General features: G+C 40.3%; 1 protein-coding gene across 2 annotated transcripts in view; it reads right to left on the reverse strand.

Moving 5' to 3' along the window:
• The window catches only part of EMP2 (epithelial membrane protein 2), a 95,877-nt gene that overhangs the window by 68,247 nt on the left and 4,990 nt on the right, over window positions 1-22,640 (reverse strand). The window contains exon 1 of one of the 2 annotated variants that reach the window (XM_089678232.1): window positions 13,275-13,297. The exons of the other annotated variant lie outside the window; for it this stretch is intronic. The gene's annotated coding sequence lies outside the window, so the exon portion shown is untranslated. Of the gene's footprint in view, window positions 1-13,274; window positions 13,298-22,640 lie in introns of those variants that run through there. 2 annotated transcript variants of the gene reach the window in all.

The following is a 22,640-nucleotide window of genomic DNA, read 5'->3' on the forward strand; positions in this document are numbered from 1 at the left end:
AAATGCTGTGGCATGACCTTAAGAGAGCGATTCACACCAGACATCCCAAGAATATTGCTACACTGAAACAGTTTTGTGAAGAGGAGTGGTCCAAAATGACTCCAGATCGTTGTGCAGGTCTGCTCTGCAACTACAGGAAACATTTGGTTGAGGTTATTGCTGCCAAAGGAGGGTCAACCAGTTATTAAGTCCAAAGGTTCACATACTTTTTCCTCCCTGCACTGTGAATGTTCACATGTTATGTGCAATTAAACCATGGCAACATCTAATGTTTGTGTAGTATTATGTTCAGCAGACTGTGTTCTTCTATTGTTGTGACTTAGATGACGTTCAGAGCACATTTTATGCCCAATTCATGCAAAACTCCACGTAATCCCAAGGGGTTCACATACTTTTTCTTGCAACTGTATATCGTATTTTTATCTGACCATATATTACAGTGCTATTTATATTTGTATACCCATAGAGAATATCTATGCCGGTTTGATTCCCAATGATTTTGAGCAAAATAGTATGGATTTTACGTATATTATATAAGGTCTTTTTCCTTTTTATATATATATATATATATATACATACACACATACACACACACACACAATTATGAGTAATCTCCAGGTCTTCTATATTTATAATTAGTTCCAAATATAATATCTCTTAAGTATTGGATTAGATCCTAGGAGTGTGAGCAGTCTCTCTCCTTTTTTCACACAGAGGCGCTATGTGTAAAGGCTTTCTGGCTGAATAATGTTCTGAGCAGTTAATACTGCTCCTTTATCCCTTTACCCTGCCAACAAAATGGCGCCGCACTGTAGGAGACTTTTTACTGCTGATCGCATTTGCGATCCACAACAAAATGGCGTCGATCGTTCGCGCATGCGCAGTAAGACGACGCCGACGTTCTGCGCATGTGCGGATAGCCGGGCAAATGGCGGGCGCATTAGGCAGAATTGCCATTCACATTTATAAATAGCACAGATGAGGATGTCCTGGCTAGCCCTGGACCCTATGAATATGTGCATCGCACGAAACGCGTCAGGGGGGCAGCAGCAGCAGGACACCTAACCACCTTATGAATGCATATGGACCCTGGTGGTGATACCTGGTAGCGGTTTCGGATGACCTTATGTCCGTGGAGCCGGGATGGTGATCTGGGTACAATCTGATCTGGGATCTGATGATCGTTTCTTTGCCTGGTGACGCAGGATTACATATTGCGTGTATTAAACGCACATCTGGTGAGTGCGTTTTTCACCTATTTGTGTGATCACACCTATTATCACACCTTGGATCAGGACGTCCACTCACCTTGAATTAGGATCTTTATATGATCCGCACTATTGCATCGAACTTTTATATTCATTTGATCACCATTAGAGTGATATCACGCATGTATATGTATTGTATACATTAACTGTACTCTAGTATTTAGCGCTGCACCATTTTACTTAACATATATGTTTGATTGGAGGTTTTATTTGGTTACCTTTTCGGTGTATCAGCTGCTCAGTAACATTTTCTGTGTATACGCATTTATACGTTTTTTGCAGTTGCGCTCACTATAACATCTTATATTACAAGTAAATAAATCCCAATGCCTCCAGGTTGCCAAATAACATTAAATGTTACAGAAAATTACACTTTGAAAAAGGAAAGGTAATTAATAACATTAAATTACAATATGGGTTTATTGGCTAGATTTTTTCTTGCCACAAAAGTGGAGTTAACATTTATAGCACATCTAAACCCAAATGCAGCAATATATTGCAGCTTACCAGTCTTTAGCCGTGGTGGTTGCATTAGTTTCCCCCCCCCCCCTTTAAACCTGGTTATCCAGCCAGTAGGTCTTATTTTTCCCCAACTTCCTTTTACAGACCAAGCTGTTCATAAAAAGTAGTAGAGGATTGAGACTAGTTCAAACCATTTAACACTGACAGCTGCTTACAATGGTCAAACCAAAATGTAACCATGTATTAAAAAAAAAAAAGTCATATCAGGAAATTGATGCACACAGTGAATCTTTTGTGGCTATTGAATAGTATTGGAATCAATGCATGTACAGAGTTAAGCTTTAAAACACATGTATTATGCAACAACGCATTAAAATTCAAGTGTAAACCTTGTTAGTACACAAAAACAATTCAGAGTATCCCCACCCTTTCTCAAGTACACAGGTGTGCAGGTTATTACTGTCATCAGTATGGCAGACACTCTCTCTGATTGTCAAGCCATTTTACTTTTATTTAGGCTAAAGAAAAAAAAAAATCCACTTTTCGAAAGCTTCACTGGCCCGTTTACACCAATGCAATTTCAAGTGAAGTAGCGCGATTTTAATGCTGCATTCAGTGTGAACTGGGGCTTACATATTTCTAAATCTGAACATAAATAAAAATTGAGATCAGAAATCTTGAAGCAAAACCATATATACAGTCGGGTCCATAAATATTGGGACATCGACACAATTCTAACATTTTTGGCTCTATACACCACCACGATGGATTTGAAATGAAACAAACAAGATGTGCTTTAACTGCACACTGTCAGCTTTAATTTGAGGGTATGTACATCCAAATCAGGTCAACGGTGTAGGAATTACAACAGTTTGCATATGTGCCTCCCACTTGTTAAGGGACCAAAAGTAATGGGACAGAATAATAATCATAAATCAAACTTTCACTTTTTAATACTTGGTTGCAAATCCTTTGCAGTCAATTACAGCCTGAAGTCTGGAACGCATAGACATCACCAGACGCTGGGTTTCATCCCTGGTGATGCTCTGCCAGGCCTCTACTGCAACTGTCTTCAGTTCCTGCTTGTTCTTGGGGCATTTTCCCTTCAGTTTTGTCTTCAGCAAGTGAAATGCATGCTCAATCGGATTCAGGTCAGGTGATTGACTCGGCCATTGCATAACATTCCACTTCTTTCCCTTAAAAAACTCTTTGGTTGCTTTTGCAGTATGCTTTGAGTCATTGTCCATCTGCACTGTGAAGCGGCGTCCAATGAGTTCTGAAGCATTTGGCTGAATATGAGCAGATATTGCCCGAAACACTTCAGAATTCATCCTGCTGCTTTTGTCAGCAGTCACATCATCAATAAATACAAGAGAACCAGTTCCATTAGCAGCCATACATGCCCACGCCATGACACTACCACCACCATGCTTCACTGATGAGGTTGTATGCTTTGGAGAAGGAAAGGAACTGCTCATGATCCTTACTCTTCTCTTCCCATCAGTCTGGTACAAGTTGATCTTGGTCTCATCTGTCCATAGGATGTTGTTCCAGAACTGTGAAGGCTTTTTTAGATGTCGTTTGGCAAACTCTAATCTGGCCTTCCTGTTTTTGAGGCTCACCAATGGTTTACATGTTGTGGTGAACCCTCTGTATTCACTCTGGTGAAGTCTTCTCTTGATTGTTGACTTTGACACACATGCACCTACCTCCTGGAGAGTGTTCTTGATCTGGCCAACTGTTGTTAAGGGTGTTTTCTTCACCAGGGAAAGAATTCTTTGGTCATCCACCACAGTTTTCCGTGGTCTTCCAGGACTTTTGGTGTTGTTGAGCTCACCGGTCCGTTCCTTCTTTTTAAGAATGTTCCAAACAGTTGTTTTGGCCACGTCTAATGTTTTTGCTATCTCTCTGATGGGTTTGTTTTGTTTTTTCAGCCTAATGATGGCTTGCTTCACTGATAGTGATAGCTCTTTGGATCTCATCTTGAGAGTTGACAGCAACAGATTCCAAATGCAAATAGCACACTTGAAATGAACTCTGGACCTTTTATCTGCTCCTTGTAATTGGGATAATGAGGGAATAACACACACCTGGCCATGGAACAGCTGAGAAGCCAATTGTCCCATTACTTTTGGTCCCTTAACAAGTGGGAGGCACATATGCAAACTGTTGTAATTCCTACACCGTTCACCTGATTTGGATGTAAATACCCTCAAATTAAAGCTGACAGTCTGCAGTTAAAGCACATCTTGTTTGTTTCATTTCAAATCCATTGTGGTGGTGTATAGAGCCAAAAATGTTAGAATTGTGTCAATGTCCCAATATTTATGGACCTGACTGTATATATATATATATATATATATTATATAAACACCAAAACAAACCACGCACAAACCAGTATGCTGACTCTGCTTCCTGTAGTAAAATTCCAGGCAGTCTATGGCCCTGAACAAGGCAAGAATAAATATTGACCCATCACCATCTGGGCAGAAAGCTTGTTAAAGTATTGTTGGGGATGAGGCAAACATTACCCTTGTGTCCTAACTAGTATAGTCACTTGAAAATCAAAAAATACATCCAATGCTAAAAACACAGTGCAACACAACATTTCTACCAATGTAATCTGGTTTCAAAGCTCACATACCATAAGCATAGCTTAGGAAATCCTAGAACAGGGGAAAAAAAAAAAAAAAAAGTGATGAATGAGCCTGGGAATCATGACTTGTTTGAAAGAATGCCAAAGAGGAATTGTGATAAAATTCCACTAACCTCTAAGGATAACCTACATTCATTACTAAAGCCAAGGGGGAAATCCAAAGTTAATTACTGTATCTGATGTCTGTTGAGGTCACGTCTTCATTCATAGCTTTGCTTTCACTGCTGTAAATCACTAGTTTGGAGTGTATATTCATAACAGCAAGCTACTGTAAGCAAGTATGCTTGGGGTGATTGTAGACATATTAGTGCACCCTAAAAGCTTGTTCTAAATGTAAGTTAAGCCAAATGGGGGGAAAACCAAAATTAAATATACATTTTTTTTTATAAATCCCCTCGATCGTTCCATTGTGACCCCTTATATGCACTTTTTTTTGTTAAATTCCCCTTGAGGGCTCGTTCACACCATACATGCAGAAGAACTGATGGAAACTGGCATGCAGAGACACTAGTTTTCATGTGTGCGTCAGTGAGTTTTATACATGTTGATTTCTGAGCAGAAAAATTTGCACGTGATGCTAGTGAACAGGGCACATGGAGAACAATGGATTTTGTTGTGCCCTTGCAGGATGCGTGCAGAAAAACTGATGTGTCTGCACCATGGTGTAAAGGAGCCCTAAATCGGTGTGCCCATTTCCATGCACGAATGAGTCCCAAGTCCTTATTTACTTTTTAACATACTAAAAGGAAGATAATGAGTGTGTGGTATGAGTGTATTAACATACAGTATTGAATGTTCAGTCCTTATCAAGGATCTTAAAACTAACTAGATAAAGTCCTCATCTCACATTCATACAGTGTGTTAGGGCCTAGATCTTTTTGGAGGCCAAGATAACAGCTGTCCATGTCAGACAAGAACAGCAGGGAGATCAGACTATAGACATTGCCAAATAGTTCACAAAGGAGGAGAGACATTACTTTACATATCCTGGTGCTTCCAAGCTTGTGAGCAGTTCTATTCATAACCATGAAAAATCCCATCATGCTTTGGAAACTAGTAGCATCCTGAACAAGCATTTGTAAAATAAACATGCGCAATCAATTTAAAAATGCAAGTTGAAGAAAAAACCATGCCCACACAAGAACCACCCCATAACAAGCATCTTGCTGGGGGGAGGGGGCACATGGAAGGCAGGAGGAGCCAAGACTGCTGCAGGGGACCCAAATAGAGGATCTGACTCCTCTGTACAAAACCATTGTAGAGAGCAGGCAAGTATAACTTTTTTTTTCTTTTTTTAAAACAAAAGGGATCTTTTACAATCACTTTAAACGGTTTGCGCCAAATGCCATCACATAAGAGGTCAAAGGCTCTCTTTGCAAAAGTTCTTCTTTCTTGAAATCATGCCAGTAACGGCACTTTGTGTTGCAGGCTGACAACAGTAAGCTCTGCTGAGCTGGCTATAAGGTCTCTCAGAGTCCAACCTGCCAATTTAAAGAAGCCCACACAGCAGGCTGACAAGCAGTGGCTTAGGAACTTTGCAACAGATTAACCACTTGCCCTCCTGAGGATTTACCCCCATTCCTGACCAGGCCATTTTTTGCATTACGGAGCTGCAAACTTTAAGGGACAATTGCGTAGCCATGCAAAGCTGCACCCAAATGAAACTTACGTCCTCTTTTCCCCCCACAACTTGAGCTTTTGTTTGGTGGTATTTGATCGCCTGTGTGTTTTTTTGTTTTTTTTTTTATAGCACAAAAAAAAAAAATATATATAATTTGACTTTTTGCTATTAACTACTTGCCATCCAGCCGCTGTATATAAAACCGCTGGACGGTGGCAGTCCAGGGGCGGGTTGCCGTTCATAAACACGCCATTATGGCCTGTGCACACTCCTTGGGAGCACGCAGCACCGCGATCCGGTGCCGTCGTACGGGACCTCTCTGCGAGGTCCCGATCATGTGATCACTGATTGGCAAATCAGTGATCACATGCAGAGTAGTAAGATATCACTTCTGCCATCTTTGCTTACTACGTGTGAGATCTGTAAATGATCACAGAGGTCACATGGTACAAGGCTAGTCACAACAGCCTTGTACCATGTGACAAGCTGTGACCAATCACAGCTCACACAGTAGTTCTCAATGGCTGCAAGAATGCAGCTAGAGAGAAGGAGAAAGTATTGCTTTTACAGCCTTTATGGGTATAAAAGCAATCAGTGTTAAAAAAAAAAAAAAAAAAAAAAAAAAAAAAATCTTCACTCCCCACAAGTAGTACACTGTACTGCTAGGGTGACCGTATGTAGAACAAATATATAAAAAAAAAAAAATTACTTTTGGTTATAAACAAATTTGGGTTACTTCTTTTACAAAAAAGTTAACTGAATACATGTTGGCCAAGATTTATGATGAAATATTTGCAAAATTTTATAAGAAAAACACTTTTCAAAATGTTTGGACTTTTTCATTAATATAGCAAAAAAAAAAAAAAAAAAAAAAGCTTTATCTGTCTCAAAAAATGCTAAAAAAAATTCATATGGGTGCAGTGTTGCATGACCGCGCAATTGTCAAAGTGTGATAGCGCTGAATGCTGAAAATTGGCCTGGACAGGAAGGGGGTAAAAGTGCCCGAACTGGAAGTGGTTAAACATGTCCAGGGTAAAAAAAAATAAAATAAATTTCGTCATAAATTTACACCAAATTGTATTCTGCTACACGTCTTTGCTAGAAAAAAAAAAAATCCCAATACGTGTAAATTAATTGGTGTATGTGAAAGTTAGAGCGCTTACAAAATGGAGATATATATATATATATATATACACACACACACACACACACACACACATACATACACACATATATACATACATATATACACACACACACATACATACACACACACACACACACACACACACTGGGATTTTAGTTTTATTTTTACTAGAAATGGCGGCGATCAGCGACTTCTAGTAAAAACGGACAGTGTCACTACATCCCCAGTGACATAAGAGCAGTTTATGTGCAATTGAAGTTGATCTGTCTGCAATTACAGCCATTGTTCTGAAGACATAAGCAATTACTGTCATATCTTTCAGAAACTAATACAGTGCTAAGATGCCACCCACTAAAATACTTTGCCAATACCTAGTAGCATCAACAGGTGATTTCAGATAAAAAGGTTCCACTCGAGGGTTCCGACCTTACAGATTCAGAGATATGCAATTCTACACCTTGTCTGATGGTCAAGAGGAATATTGTTGTGTCATTCAAAAACCAAGAGACAGCGAGCCTTGCTAAAGTACAGTCAGGTCCATAAATATTGGGACATCGACACAGTTCTAACATTTTTGGCTCTATACACCACCACAATGGATTGGAAATGAAACAAACAAGATGTGCTTTAACTGCAGACTGTCAGCTTTAATTTGAGGGTATTTTCATCCAAATCAGGTGAACGGTGTAGGAATTACAACAGTTTGCATATGTGCCTCCCACTTGTTAAGGGACCAAAAGTAATGGGACAATTGGCTTCTCAGCTGTTCCATGGCCAGGTGTGTGTTATTCCCTCATTATCCCAATTACAAGGAGCAGATAAAAGGTCCAGAGTTCATTTCAAGTGTGCTATTTGCATTTGGAATCTGTTGCTGTCAACTCTCAAGATGAGATCCAAAGAGCTGTCACTATCAGTGAAGCAAGCCATCATTAGGCTGAAAAAACAAAACAAACCCATCAGAGAGATAGCAAAAACATTAGGCGTGGCCAAAACAACTGTTTGGAACATTCTTAAAAAGAAGGAACGCACCGCTGAGCTCAGCAACACCAAAAGACCCGGAAGACCACGGAAAACAACTGGTGGATGACCGAAGAATTCTTTCCCTGGTGAAGAAAACACCCTTCACAACAGTTGACCAGATCAAGAACACTCTCCAGGAGGTAGGTGTATGTGTGTCAAAGTCAACAATCAAGAGAAGACTTCACCAGAGTGAATACAGAGGGTTCACCACAACATGTAAACCATTGGTGAGCCTCAAAAACAGGAAGGCCAGATTAGAGTTTGCCAAACGACATCTAAAAAAGCCTTCACAGTTCTGGAACAACATCCTATGGACAGATGAGACCAAGATCAACTTGTACCAGAGTGATGGGAAGAGAAGAGTATGGAGAAGGAAAGGAACTGCTCATGATCCTAAGCATACCACCTCATCAGTGAAGCATGGTGGTGGTAGTGTCATGGCGTGGGCATGTATGGCTGCCAATGGAACTGGTTCTCTTGTATTTATTGATGATGTGACTGCTGACAAAAGCAGCAGGATGAATTCTGAAGTGTTTCGGGCAATATTATCTGCTCTTATTCAGCCAAATGCTTCAGAACTCATTGGACGCCGCTTCACAGTGCAGATGGACAATGACCCAAAGCATACTGCAAAAGCAACCAAAGAGTTTAAGGGAAAGAAGTGGAATGTTATGCAATAGCCAAGTCAATCACCTGACCTGAATCCGATTGAGCATGCATTTCACTTGCTGAAGACAAAACTGAAGGGAAAATGTCCCAAGAACAAGCAGGAACTGAAGACAGTTGCAGTAGAGGCCTGGCAGAGCATCACCAGGGATGAAACCCAGCGTCTGGTGATGTCTATGCGTTCCAGACTTCAGGCTGTAATTGACTGCAAAGGATTTGCAACCAAGTATTAAAAAGTGAAAGTTTGATTTATGATTATTATTCTGTCCCATTACTTTTGGTCCCCTAAGAAGTGGGAGGCACATATGCAAACTGTTGTAATTCCGACACCGTTCACCTGATTTGGATGTAAATACCCTCGAATTAAAGCTGACAGTCTGCAGTTAAAGCACATCTTGTTCGTTTCATTTCAAATCCATTGTGGTGGTGTATAGAGCCAAAAATGTTAGAATTGTGTTGATGTCCCAATATTTATGGACCTGACTGTAACTGACTGACTGTATAGATACCAAAATATACAGTAAATACCCAAAGATATTAGATTGGGACGGTCCATCTCTGATTATTGAAATAAAAGCTGTGAATGGCAGGCAGTGTGTGGAATGTAAACACCAGACATGAAAATAAATGAGTACTGTAACAGATTTTGCCAAGAACACACAATGAACCCCATGTTTATAGGCAGCAACAAACGGTCATCAATACCCCTGAGTAATCTTGAAGTAAAAAAAGGAACTGACCATGTTAGATTTTTGCAGCTGATCAAGGTTTCCTTGTAAAGAAGCCAGTGCTGGAGGTGGCTTGCCAAGTGTCTGGTGGTCATAGCTCTGATAAAACATCAGAATGTCGACTCGTGGCTATAGTTACAGGAACATACCTATGCAAAATGTAAACTGTCCCCATCCTCCCTCCCCACTCTCTCGTTGTTAGCACCTTCCATACACACAAGACAACACATTGTAACTTTGGTGCCAACAATAGCGGTTTTTAACAACCCAATAAAAACTTTATTGAATAATCTCCTTTGTTGTGAGTTCTCCATCTGCTGGCCATCTCATTTTTGCTTCTCCTTTGTTGTTCCTTTCAATTAAAAATTCTGGTGCCGAAACAGAATATTCTAAATGCACTCGGCCGAACGCGCAGTTTTTAAAAAAAATTAATATTTTTTCGGAAAAAAATTAACTGATGAAAAAAAAAAAAAAAATAAATTTTTTTGCACTGTACCTTAAAAAAAAAAAAAAAAAAAAAAAAAATGGCCGGAACGGGAAGTGACATCACTCTGGTCCTCTCAGGGCAAAGAAATGTGTGTCGGCCATCTTTCCTTCACTCATCTCTATGCCCAGCGCCGGGATCAATGGTTTCTCAGGTAAGGCTGAACTACCTAGCGTTGGCAGGACTTTTTTGGCACCTGTATCTTTTTTTTTCCCCGGCCACCGAAATTTCAGGGCATCCCTAGTATCCCAGGGTGCCTTGTTGCCTGCCAAGTGGTGATGCCTGTACTAACTCCGCCTCTTGACACTCCTCCCCTCAGTAGATCAGAAGGTAGGCTCTGAATTTTTTGACGCAGCAGTGCAAATTCATAGGACATGGCAAATATTACACACACACCTGAAAATTAAACACTTTTAGCATCAAGTCAATTAAACTCCTGGGATATTGATCTGGTCAGTTAGGTAGCAGAGGGGGTTTTTAATCAGTTTCAGATGCTTTGGTGTTAATGAAATTAACAGGTGCACTAGATGGGCAACAATGAGATTACCCCAAAACAGGAAAGGATTTTACAGATAGAGGCCACTGACTTTTTTTCACTAGTTTTGCATTTGGCTAGGGTCATTGTCACTACTGGTAGCATGAAGCAATACCTAGACCCCACAGAGGTTGCACAGGCAGTCCAACTCCTCCAGGACGGCACATCTATACGTGCTATTGCCCAAACGTTTGCGTTGTCTCCCAGCACAGTCTCAAGACCATGGAGGAGATTCCAGGAGACAGGCAGTTACTCTAGGAGAGCTGGACAGGGCCGTAGAAGGTCCTTAACCCATCAGCACTGCAAGAGCCCTACAAAATTACGTCCAGCAGGCCACTAGTGTAAATGTCTCTGACCAAACAATCAGAAAGACTTCATGAGGGTGGGCTGAGGGTCCAACGTCCTCCAGTGGGCCCTGTGCTCACTGCTCAGCACCATAGAGCTCGATTGGCATTTGCCATTGAACACCAGAATTGGCCGGTCCGCCACTGGCATCTTGCGCTTTTCACAGATGAGAGCAGGTTCATTCTGAGCACGTCACAGACGTGAAAAGGTCTGGAGAAGCCATGGAGAACATTTTACTGCCTGTACTATCGTTCAGCATGACCGTTTTGGTGGTGGGTCAGTGATGGTCTGGGGAGGCACGCACAGATTTCTAAGGACAGACAATGGCACCCTGACTGCCATTAGGTATCGGGATAAAATCCTTGGGCCCATTATCAGACCCTACGTTGATGCACAACAATGCCTGGCCTCATGTGGCGAAAGTATGCAGGCAGTTCCTGGTGGATGAAGGAATTGATACCACTTAATGGCCCTCACGCTCGCCTGACCTAAATCCAATAGAACACCTGTGGGATATCATTTTTCAGTCCATCTGACGCCGCCAGGTTACACATCAGACTGTCCAGGAGCTCAGTGATTCCCTGGTCCAAATCTGAGAGGAAATACCCTAGGACACCCTCTGTCGTCTCATTAGGAACATGCCCCGAAGTGGTCAGGCATGCATACAAGCACGTGGGGGCATACAAACAACTGAGTACCATTCTGAGCTGCTGCAATGAAATTTCAGCAAAATTGACTAGCCTGCTGCATAATTTTTTTCACTTTGTTTTTTTGGGGTGTACTTTAAATTCATTCCTCTAAATTAATTTTCATTACCATCAAACGATCGAGGCATCCTTACATTCCTAAACACATTACCCAGTCCATATCAGTATAGATATCCAGCAGGATATATTTTTCCCCATTGAGATCTGATGTGTTTTTAAAGTGTTCCTTTAATTTTTTTTTGAGCAGTGTATATACACTTTTTTTTTTTTAAGATTGGATAACGAAAATGCTTTAGGCTCCATGCACACTAGCACAAAAAAAAAAAAAAAAGGCTTCCTCACAAACATTCTCACATCTGATTCTAATTGGAATGCAACTCATCCCCAGAATACTAGTCTGTACAAGTCCTATCAGCTACACTGGACACAGTGAATTTACAAAAGCTGTAGTGCAGGTGGTAGAGGACAGTAGTAAGTAATACTGTTTTGTACACGAATGAAGCTGAACAAATTGATTTAATGTGCCAAAAGGGTATCTGTCCATAGGCAAAAGATGTATACACATGAAAATGGACACATTTCACAAACCAATAGCAAAACACAAGTAGCTGGACATTTTGCATCCAAGACAGGCTTGGGCCTCACAGCAACCAGATTTCAGTTAATGAATGTTTAAGGCCATAACTACAGATCAAAGGGCCCCTCAGCTAACTCTTTCTGTGGCTATAACTTAGCAGGAGGGGACAACTGTGCAAGGAATTAACTTGGCCCCTTTCACACAGGAATCCGTCTATTTTCTATCCATCTATTCACCAGTTTTTCAGGTGAACCTGATCAGATGGTCCATGTACCCCTACGGACTAGCAGACTTGTGTATATTTACATACGCCTATCTCCAATCCACTAAAAATGAATAGTAGGGGATCGGCACCCTTTAATCTAGGAACTGATTTTTAGGTCTTAATGGATCTTCAATAAAGTGTAAGTCACTCAAGATGCCTTGGTGCTAGATTGTTACTTTCTACAGTTTCATGGATCAGAGGGCAGTTGGGTGTAAATGGACAGCTTACTCAAATTTACACCCGACTGTCCAGACAGCAGACATGACTGTGTCCGCTCCACTCTGCACAAACTGTGCAGACGTGGACCTGTCATCTGCCCGCTCTGCTCAACAAGTAATCAGCAGGCAGACCACCTGCTGAGCAAAAATAGAGTTTGACCCGTGTGATAGGGGACAAAAACTGAACTGAAATAAACTGATCAGACGTTGAGAAAACCGATGTAAACTGAATTGAAAACTAATCAAAAAAAAATGTAAACTAAATCAGTTTTTTCTCTAAAAAAAACATGACTGAACAAATGAAACCCATGTGAAAATAATCATTAATTGCAATAATAATATTAATACCAATAAACAACCGAAGAGCATCTACTCTATTCAGCAAGGGATCGGTGAAAAGATCCCCTGTTGAATTGGAGCAAAGCAGTATGGATGCCACTTTTGTGACACATTTTAACAGAGGTTTTTGGAGTGTTTGACCCATGTGCTGATAAGTGAAAAATGTGTGTCCATTGATAATCAGGCTACCTCTGATCCATCACATTTAGATCCAGAAAATCAATCAGTCCTCTTACCTGGCCTGGACAGACTCAGAGGTAAATGGATGTAAACGGCCCACCTGAAAAACTGACCAGATAACCTGTGTGAAAAGTCTTTTAGTGCTCCTGGGCACAAATTACTCTAACTTAAACACAAAATTCTTTATTCCTGGTTTAGGCCAGTAACTTGGAAAGCAGCTACTGGGTTGCACGGTCAGCAATACCCTGAAAACAGCACATCTCACTAACTTTTTTTTCTGGTTCGATTTACCTGCGCAGCTTTGCAATGTGCTGTACTGCATTGTAATACATTGGTGAAACATATTGACCTGACTGAATTGTAAACAAGGCAAACTGTGTTCTATGCATTGGGACTGTCTTAGAAAAGGCTGCCCAGTGCAGCCCAACACTGGCATGAAGGGGGCCCTAAATTGTTGCCCTTTAGTTGACCTGCAGAGGAGACACAAATTGACTTTTACAGCCTCAGGAAGATTGTGTTAGGCATACAGGATAAGTGACAGCTAAAGTGGCTTAGGAAACAAAACATCAAAATGTTGGTCCATGGCCACGAAACTCCCCAGTCCTTAAACCCATTGAGAACTTGGTCAATCTTCAAGAGGAGGGTGAACAACAACAAAAAAAAAAGAAAAAAAAAAAAAAACACAAACTCTAAGCATTCATTATGCAAGTCAGGATGTTGGCCAGAAGTTGATTGACAGCATGCCAGGGCGAATTGCAGAGGTCTTGAAAAAGAAGAGAGTCAACCCTGATAATATTGAGTTTGCATAAACATAATGTAATTGTCACGAAAAACCTTTGACATTTATGAAATGCTTGTAATTATACTTCAGTATACCATAGTAACATCTGAAAAAGATCTAAAAATAAATAAAATAGTGTCATACTCAAAACGTTTGGCCAGGGCTGTACATCATGTGGTTTTTGATGCACCTTAAGCACTTTTTTTCTAGGTTTTCCTGTATGAAAACAGACACCCGCTTCTTGCAACATTGACATATAGCTTGCCATTGGCCAGAGCAAATAAAAAAAAAAAAAAAAAAAACCCACACACCCCACATACCAAAATCCAAAAACATTTTTATGTTTTTAGGTCCCTTCACATTCCTGGACAGTTTGATTGTCCAGGTCAACTACTACCGATTCCTTTTCTCAGCTTTTGTAGATGAATCTCAAGGTATTCAGGTCTCTGCATGCAATTGGTACAGCAAAAACATTTTCACTACATATTAAAATTTTAAACACCAAGGAAGCTCTACCCACCAACTGCATTTCATTCCCCAAGATGAAAGCTTCATGATCAGAAGCAACTTTATGCAAAGCATAGTTCAACAAGGTAGTAAGCATGATCTGTCTTGTCAAGATAATAGTACTCCTGCAATGCATACACAGGGAATAAATGGCAGGAGTAAACTTATCACCACCTCCAAATATTCCTAAACTTGTCTTTACAGGAAAACGTAGCAAACAATTATCCTACCTAACCAGTATCAGAAAATGCCTGGCTTCAATGATCGCAGTTTATCTAAGAGAAAGAATTATCCTCATTCATTCATTTACTATATCACTACAGGCAGCTGGAGCTCTGAAAATCCCAAACAGGTTGACCAACTTCGTCACGCCAAGTGTCACTAAGGGTGTACTCATACTAGGCAGGTTTGCCTTGTACCGTGTTCAAGCACGATTGGCCTGCCTCCGCACTCCCACACTGGCCTGCACTTACATTGCGATTATATCTTTGTAATGTACAGCGCTGAGCGAACTATCGGCGCTTTATAAATACTGTATAATAATAATAATAATAATAATAATAATATGTACATTGCCACCTCTGCCAGCCAGACCTCAGTGATCCCTGCTTTTGTGTTCTGTGAGAGTGCTGTGCTCGGGTCTGGTTGCAGATCACATAGATGCATACTGTGCACAAGTCCAAATCAACTGTGCCCAAGCCACCTCTTCAAGCAAGCCAGCGCATGGTATGCTGAATCATGAAAGCGTACGGTATGGAGTGATCAGTCATCTTAACTGGACTCTAGGAGTAAAACATGCTCAGACAGCAGGGGCAGGCTGACAACTCATGGGGCCCCCGGGAAATAGGGGATAATGGGGCCCCTGTGTCCTTGCCAAACTCAAAAAAAACCTATGAAAAAAAAAAAAAAACCCACCCACAGCGGTTCACATGAATGGGGTGCGATTCTGATGCGGTGCGGAATTCACGCAGAAAATGCTGCGACTTCCACACCGCATCAGTTTGAACCAGGGATTATTGTAATTTGTGCATCTGAATTTGCTTCAAGTTTAACATTTCATGAATTCCCAATTTATAAAATACACCTTTTATTTGCTAGGTCTTAAACCTAACAGAGTTTAATTGTGAATGCACAAACCTTAAAGTCCCCCACCCCCCTTCATATTAATCTGCCATCAATGAAATAGTAAAAAACGGACTCTTTGTTACTTGCCTTATTTACAGTACAGGTTACCACCTTTCATTGCTCCCTTCCATCCCTGCAAGATAAACTTGGCCACCATTTTAAAATTGGACATCTAAGACCAGCTTTTGCCACCCTTCCGTGAAAGCCCACCAATGACATCTACAACAGATCTTGCACATACGCTGTATGAAATTACACATCAAGGCAGAGGGGAAAAAAAAAAACCCCACACAATCTGCTGAGATCTTGCAGTTTACTCATAAGGAGTCACTGGAAGGCACAGGTAACAGCCTTCCCTGGAGGCAGCTGTGAGGCCAGAGCTACTTCACCAGTGCCTCAGGAAAAAGCAGGATGAATTTACTTAAGTGGACATAAATATAGTATATCTGTAATATGAATGGAAAGTACTTGGAGTTCAGCATGCTTATCTACACATTTCTGATTTGAAGCTTTGTGGGAGGCTGCCTTTCAGTTGGCGATTCAGTCAAAACTTTTCATCATGAAAAAAACCCATCCAAGTTAAACTTTTTTTCAGGTTCAACTGAAAAAAAGTTTAACAGGGTAGATTGTTAAATCTATTTTTTTAAGTCCATTTTAAAGCAGAAATCTCCCACCACCCCCAATCTAAAATACAGCTCCGCATGCGGATATGAAATCTTACATTTATTAAAGTAATACTAAATGTGTTGATACAAAAAAAAAAAAAAATTATATAATAATAAAAGCAAAAACATGTCATACCAGCTCTGCGCAATGGTCATCCACATAGCAGACCTGACCCACCTGTTCACTGGTTCCCCGAAGGTGCTCATCGTTCATCCCGCCTGCCGAGTACCCCAGAGGAAGCAGACACATGCAGTGGCACAGCCCTCACCCCCTCCACTTTCTCCTCACTGGTTGTGATTGGCAGCAGTGGAGCCAATGGCTCCTGCTGTTGTGTCTGACCCAAAGAAGACAGAAGCACACTGTAGAGGCTCCGCTCTCGTGTACATCGCTGGATTGCAATGGGGCTCAGGTAATTATTAGGGGTGCTGAGGGGGTAGCTGCACACAAAAGGTTTTTTACCTTCATGCATAACATGCAAAGGAGGTAAGAAACTTTCAGCCTTTAGAAACACTTTAAAAAAAAAAAAAAAAAAGTATTTACTTATTTAACTTATGACTGGTTTTCTACTTCCTGGTTGAGCGAGGAACTGGTGATATAACCCGGGCCTCACAGCTGCATTGTGGGAAGTTTCTGTTACATGTTCCAGGAAGCAGGCCCAGCATTTCAGGCAGTGGTCCATAAATACAGGGAGATGCTTGGTAAAAAAAAATGGCCACCATGAGAAGAATGGGGAGAAAAAGAAAAAACAAACAATGTATAAAAAGACTGCAAATATCTGTAAGTATCTGTTTGTAGATTGCTATTACTAATCATTTCTAAAGAAGTCTTTGTTGTATTTTTATGAGAAGGGCGAAGTTCCTATTTAAAGTGTCTGGTGTAACCTTTTGTAATGATCTAATCAGGATGGATTTGATTTAAAATCAAACTGATTTAAATCACTAGTCAGTAAGGCTTGATTTAAATCATAGTTTTCTACATAAAAGACTAATTCTTGCTGGTATAACTTTAATATGCAAGTAGATGAAGATTTTTAGAACAACAACTTTTCATATTAGTTTTTGTATCCCCAGTTTAATAGGTTAATCATTCATATTTGGACAACTTTTCTGTTGTACTTAGGAAGGAGAAAAATAATCATTACCTTAATAACAATTTAAATAGATTTATTGAACTGAAACAATAACATTACAGAATATGTTATTTGCTTAAACAAACATCCATGTTTGTTAACTAATTTGGGTAAACAAAATATATATATATTTTAAGAAACTTAGACTGTCAGCCCCTTCCTTCTCACACTTAGTTTCACTTTCTTCTTGTGCAGATCTATTCCACTCCAAACAATCAGAAAAATATTGTTTCTATTCTATTCACTGAACTTCTTGAAACTTAGCACTGAAGGGGTTGATTCTATATTCATAGGTTTGTAGAAGTTAGGATTAAGGTCTTTTTCTTAACTCAGTTCATGTTATAACATTTTGCTGTGAAGAAGAGGCATGTGATCTCCGCTGAGTCAAATTCAGTTTTGAGAACTGCAAAAGTAAATCAAGCATCTGTGATAATAACTTGTAGGCAGAGAAACTGCCCAATAATCTTACAAAAACCTCTGGAAGAGCATGACATTGTGAATGGATTCATGGAATTTATTTACCAAAAACATTAAACATATACAGCCTTATTCTACATAATTAAAAAACTAATCTTTATTTCATGATGGAATAACCTTTGGATGGCAATATATTTTCCTCAAAAAGCAGTTTATTTAAAAAAAATCCAATTTTTTTAATTTGAAAAAAAAAATAATTGATTTTTATCCACCGTGGATCTAATCTTACTAAGCATTCAAGCAGAGGGCAGTTGACGGACAGCACGGTGTTAAATAGTATTTGGACATGTTTGGGAAGGGGAAAAAAAAAAAAAAAACACACACAACCATCCAGACTATTTACTATCAAAGGTTGCAAAAAGTATTCTATGGAGGTTATCTTTGTTGGAAGTTATGTTCTAATCTACCTGTTTTTACTCAAAATAAAAAGCCTAATGACACAAATATTCTTTGTCAGCTGTGGAAAATCATGAAGGAGCCAAAAATCTTTTGCATCATTTTTATTCAAAACAAAAAGTTGATCATGTATTTAATAGGAATTTTAACTAGTGGTGTACCGAAATGAAAATTCTGGCGTGTAAACAGATACCGAAAATTCGGAATGCATGTGGCCAAAAAACAAAAACGTCTGCACATGTGGGAGTGGGGAGGCTCAAAATTGTTTGTGTATTTTTTTTTTTTTTTTTTAAAAAACTTTTGATTTTGCAATCACATAGGGGACCAATAGTGAATGAGTGACAGGTCCTTTTTGTAGGGGGTGGGTAGTGTGTGCAAGGAGTGGGCAGGAGAGGAGCAGTATATAAAGTGAGGGAGCAGTGTATACACTCAGGCTCCCTCACTGGCTGCCCTATGCCACTGCTGGTTTTTAAATGTGATTAGCGGCTTTTTTTTTTTATTCACTATAGAGCTAAGAATGAGCAGTCATTCTCCCCTCTGCTAAGGGAAACTAAGGGGTGGGGTCACTGGGTAATGTCAATGGGTGACCCCACCCCTTAGCGGAGGCAAGGATGAAAGCTCATTCTCAGCGTTATAGCGAAGAAAAAAGCCAGTAATTGCATTTATAAACTGCCGGGTTTTTAAATGTAATTACTGGCTTTTCTTTCCCTTCACTATATCTCCATTTAAAAACCCGGCATAGTTTATAAATGCAATTACTGGCTTTCTTTGCTATAATGCCGAGAATGAGCGGTCATCCTCTCCTCCTCTAAGGGAAACTAAGGGACGGGGTCACTGGGTAATGTCACTGGGTGACCCCGCTCCATTGCTCAGGTCTCTGACAGGTTCACTTTAGAAAAGAATATTGGGTAAGGCCAACCTTTGCTTTCATAGTAGTCTCAGTTCTACTTGTTATGGACACGAATATTGGGTAGGGTCAATACTTGCTTTAGCGGAGGAGAGGATGACAGCTTATTCTCGGAGATATAGTGAAGGGAAAAAAGCCAGCAATTACATTTAAAAAACAGCAGTTACATTTAGCGGCATCTCACTATGTACAATGCTCCTTTTCTGCCGCCCCAACCCCCACATGCAGTACACACAGCCCCTTATCGGCATCTGTATTGGCAAAAAGCGATAGGGTTATTTTCAGCCGATGTTTCGGCCGCTGAAATTTCAGTGCATCCCTAATTTTAACAAAATGCCTTGATCGGATATCAACAAAATCCAAAAAATAAAAGTATATGTTGATTATTACAGGGGCTTTATTTTCAAATAAAGTCTGCGGCAACTATATTCATTTTTCCATGACAGTAATTATGAGGAACAAGGACATCGCTTTTTTTGTGGTTATATGAAGCTATTTCTTACTTAAGTTGACCATACACGTCAGGCTGAAAAAAAATAATATATGGCATTGATGGACAAATCTGCAGTGCCAGGCATTGAATATTGACAGAGCTGTATTTAAAAAAAAAAAAAAAAAAAAAAAAAAAAACACAGAACAGCTGCATTTAGATGGATGCAGCTGCTGTTCGTCCAACAATATTCCAGCTGGCTCCTTCAATTTTTCAATTGCTGGGCAAGAGGGTACTAAAAAAGGGTCACTCTCGTCTGATTCATCAGGAATTGGCTGAAATTCATTGTTTATGGCCAGATTTAGAATGCACTAAAACCCCCTATGAAAACACAATCAACTAACTGGAACAAAAACTACTGTTATTTGGAAGGAAAATCTCATAAAATGAGATGAACGGAAAAAAAAAAAAAAAAAAAAATCCACCCAAGAACCACTAAAATTAATTTGTGGAGATATGGTCCCTGTGTGGGTTTCCTTCAGGTGCTCCAACTTCCTCCCACACTCCAAAGACAGACCCTAGTTTGTGAATTTATAGAGGGCAGGGACTGATCTGGATATCTATCCATCTATCTTCAAGTAGCTCAAATAATCTCCTTTTCTTCTACAGGTGATCACATGCATCAACACGCTCATTTAATGCAACTAAACTGACTAAATCAAATAAAACTTGCAAACCAGAGGCCCTTCTATTTACTTGATTAGAGAGCACTTGACCAGTTTGGCCTCATTGGAGTTCTGTCGATTACTTCTGATCACTTTGAATCTGTGTGTGTACACTGATCGATTTGATTATAACCATTTGAAATCGAGCATTTACATTAAAGTGGAGTTCCAGCTGTTTTGTGCTTGGTAAAAAAGTCAGCAGCTACAAAAAGTGTACCTTCTGACTTCTAATAAAACACACAATTACATGTCCTGGGGTCCAGCGATGTACTCTCCCGTGCAGTCCCTTCTCTCCTTCTGTCCTCCACGGCTCCTCTACTGTGGGCACCAGGCTGTGACAGCCTGGTGCCCACTGCACATGCACGAGTCGTGCCTCCTAATTTGTCCAGCAGTCTCCTGGGACGAGACTGCGAGAGCAAGGAGGGGGACGAACTTCCGGGTCACTTCACCGCAGGGAACTGAGACAGATGTGGGAGCAGGTACCTGTCATAAATCAGGTACCTGCTCCCCCCAAAAAGGTGCCAAATATGGCAGTGGAGGGAGGAGGCAAATAAGTGGAGCTTCTGCTTTTGAGTGGAACTTCACGGTAATGAAATCGATTGATTTTCAATCGCAAAAGCAAAAAACCAAGAATGTGCAGGTTGTGTCATTCAACATATTATACGGATAATGAATCTTGTTTGTGACAATTAATACATAAAAATGTAACACAAGTCTCTACATGTATGGCCACCATATGGCAGAGAGAAGAGGAGCTCAATTGTGAGGGCACTTTCACACCTATGTTTTAGGGTAATGCTAACGCATCATTCATTAGTGTGTTGCAATTTCAATGGCAACCCAACAGACTGAAGAAACTGCATTTCAGCGCACTGCAACACACAGTAATGCACTACTGTGCATTTGTAAAAAATGGTGCATTTTCATTTTTAGGGCCATCATGGGACATTGGCATCCAATTACAATGGGCCCAACTTATTTCTGCTAAGCAATTAAATTCCAGCAATGTACAACTGTGGGAAATTGACCACTTAAAGCTAGCATAGACAACTTGCAATTCAGTCAATTCCTGCTAAATCTACAAAAATATGAGCCTTGGATTCCCCTGTCCACGACACCTTGCTTGAGAAAGCAGATTGTTCAATAAGCTTTAGGCAACGAGACAGCGTGGAAAAATGTTGACTGAGCCGCGTTTGCATCCAATCAGAAGCATCCACTATTCAGTTATCACAACCACCTGTGATGGCTGAACTAAAATCTATGCATGTATGGTCAAGTTTAGTACAGAGCAGCTTCCATTACAAATGTTATATAAAGAGATTGATCCCACGAGATTATATTTGCACAAATGAACTAAAATTAAATTCACCCAGAGCTTCACAATATCCTTTTGTTTACAATAGATCACAAGGTAGTGTAGTGTAATGTATTTTGTCAGCAGTGGGAAATACAGCAAAATACATGGCCCTACATCCACGCAGAACATGCCAAAAAGCTGACAGTTTCATATGATAAAATGTGTTTCTCAATGTTGGCATGTAAATAGCAACTGTAATTTAACCACCCTATAGCATAAATACTGCTACGGGGCGGCACGGGTGCGCAAAACCCCCCTACCCATGCCGCCAATCACCGGGTCCCGGCCAGTGATTACTTGCCAGTGCCTGGTGATTGCTGAGCATCTCTGATTGAGAGGAGAACTCTTTGTAAACGAAACAGTTCTCTTCCCTGTCACGCTCGTACACACTGCTTTGGATGACTGTGCACAGCACACCTATTCAAAGTAGTGTGCTTACAATGAAGCACACGGACACAGCTTATAATAAAATAGTACATATTTAACCCTTTAACCGCCCCTCATGTTAACCCCTTCCTGACCAGTCTCAGTGCTTTATTTTCTAGCACAGATCACTGTGTTAGTGTCACTGGGGATGTCAGTGACACCAAGTCAGTTCCCCCCAGTGTCAGAATGCCCTCCGCAGTCCCACTATAAGTCGCTGATTGCCGCCATTGCTAGTAAAAATAAAACGTTTTTAAAAACCCAGTGTGTGTATACACACACACACACACACACACACACACACACACACACACACACCGCCATTTGTAAACGCTATAACTTTCACGTAAACCAATTTACACCTATTGCGATTTGTTTTTTGGAAAGATGTAGCAGAATACATTTTGGCCTAAATTTTTTTTTTACTGGACATGTTTAATAGCAAAAAGTAAAAAAATTGTTTTCAAAATTGTCTCAATTCATGGGGAATAAATACATA

Source organism: Staurois parvus, unplaced genomic scaffold (genome assembly GCF_062004578.1).
Source record: "Staurois parvus isolate SC_StPar_1 unplaced genomic scaffold, SC_StPar_1.0 ptg000200l, whole genome shotgun sequence".
Lineage (NCBI taxonomy): Eukaryota > Metazoa > Chordata > Amphibia > Anura > Ranidae > Staurois > Staurois parvus.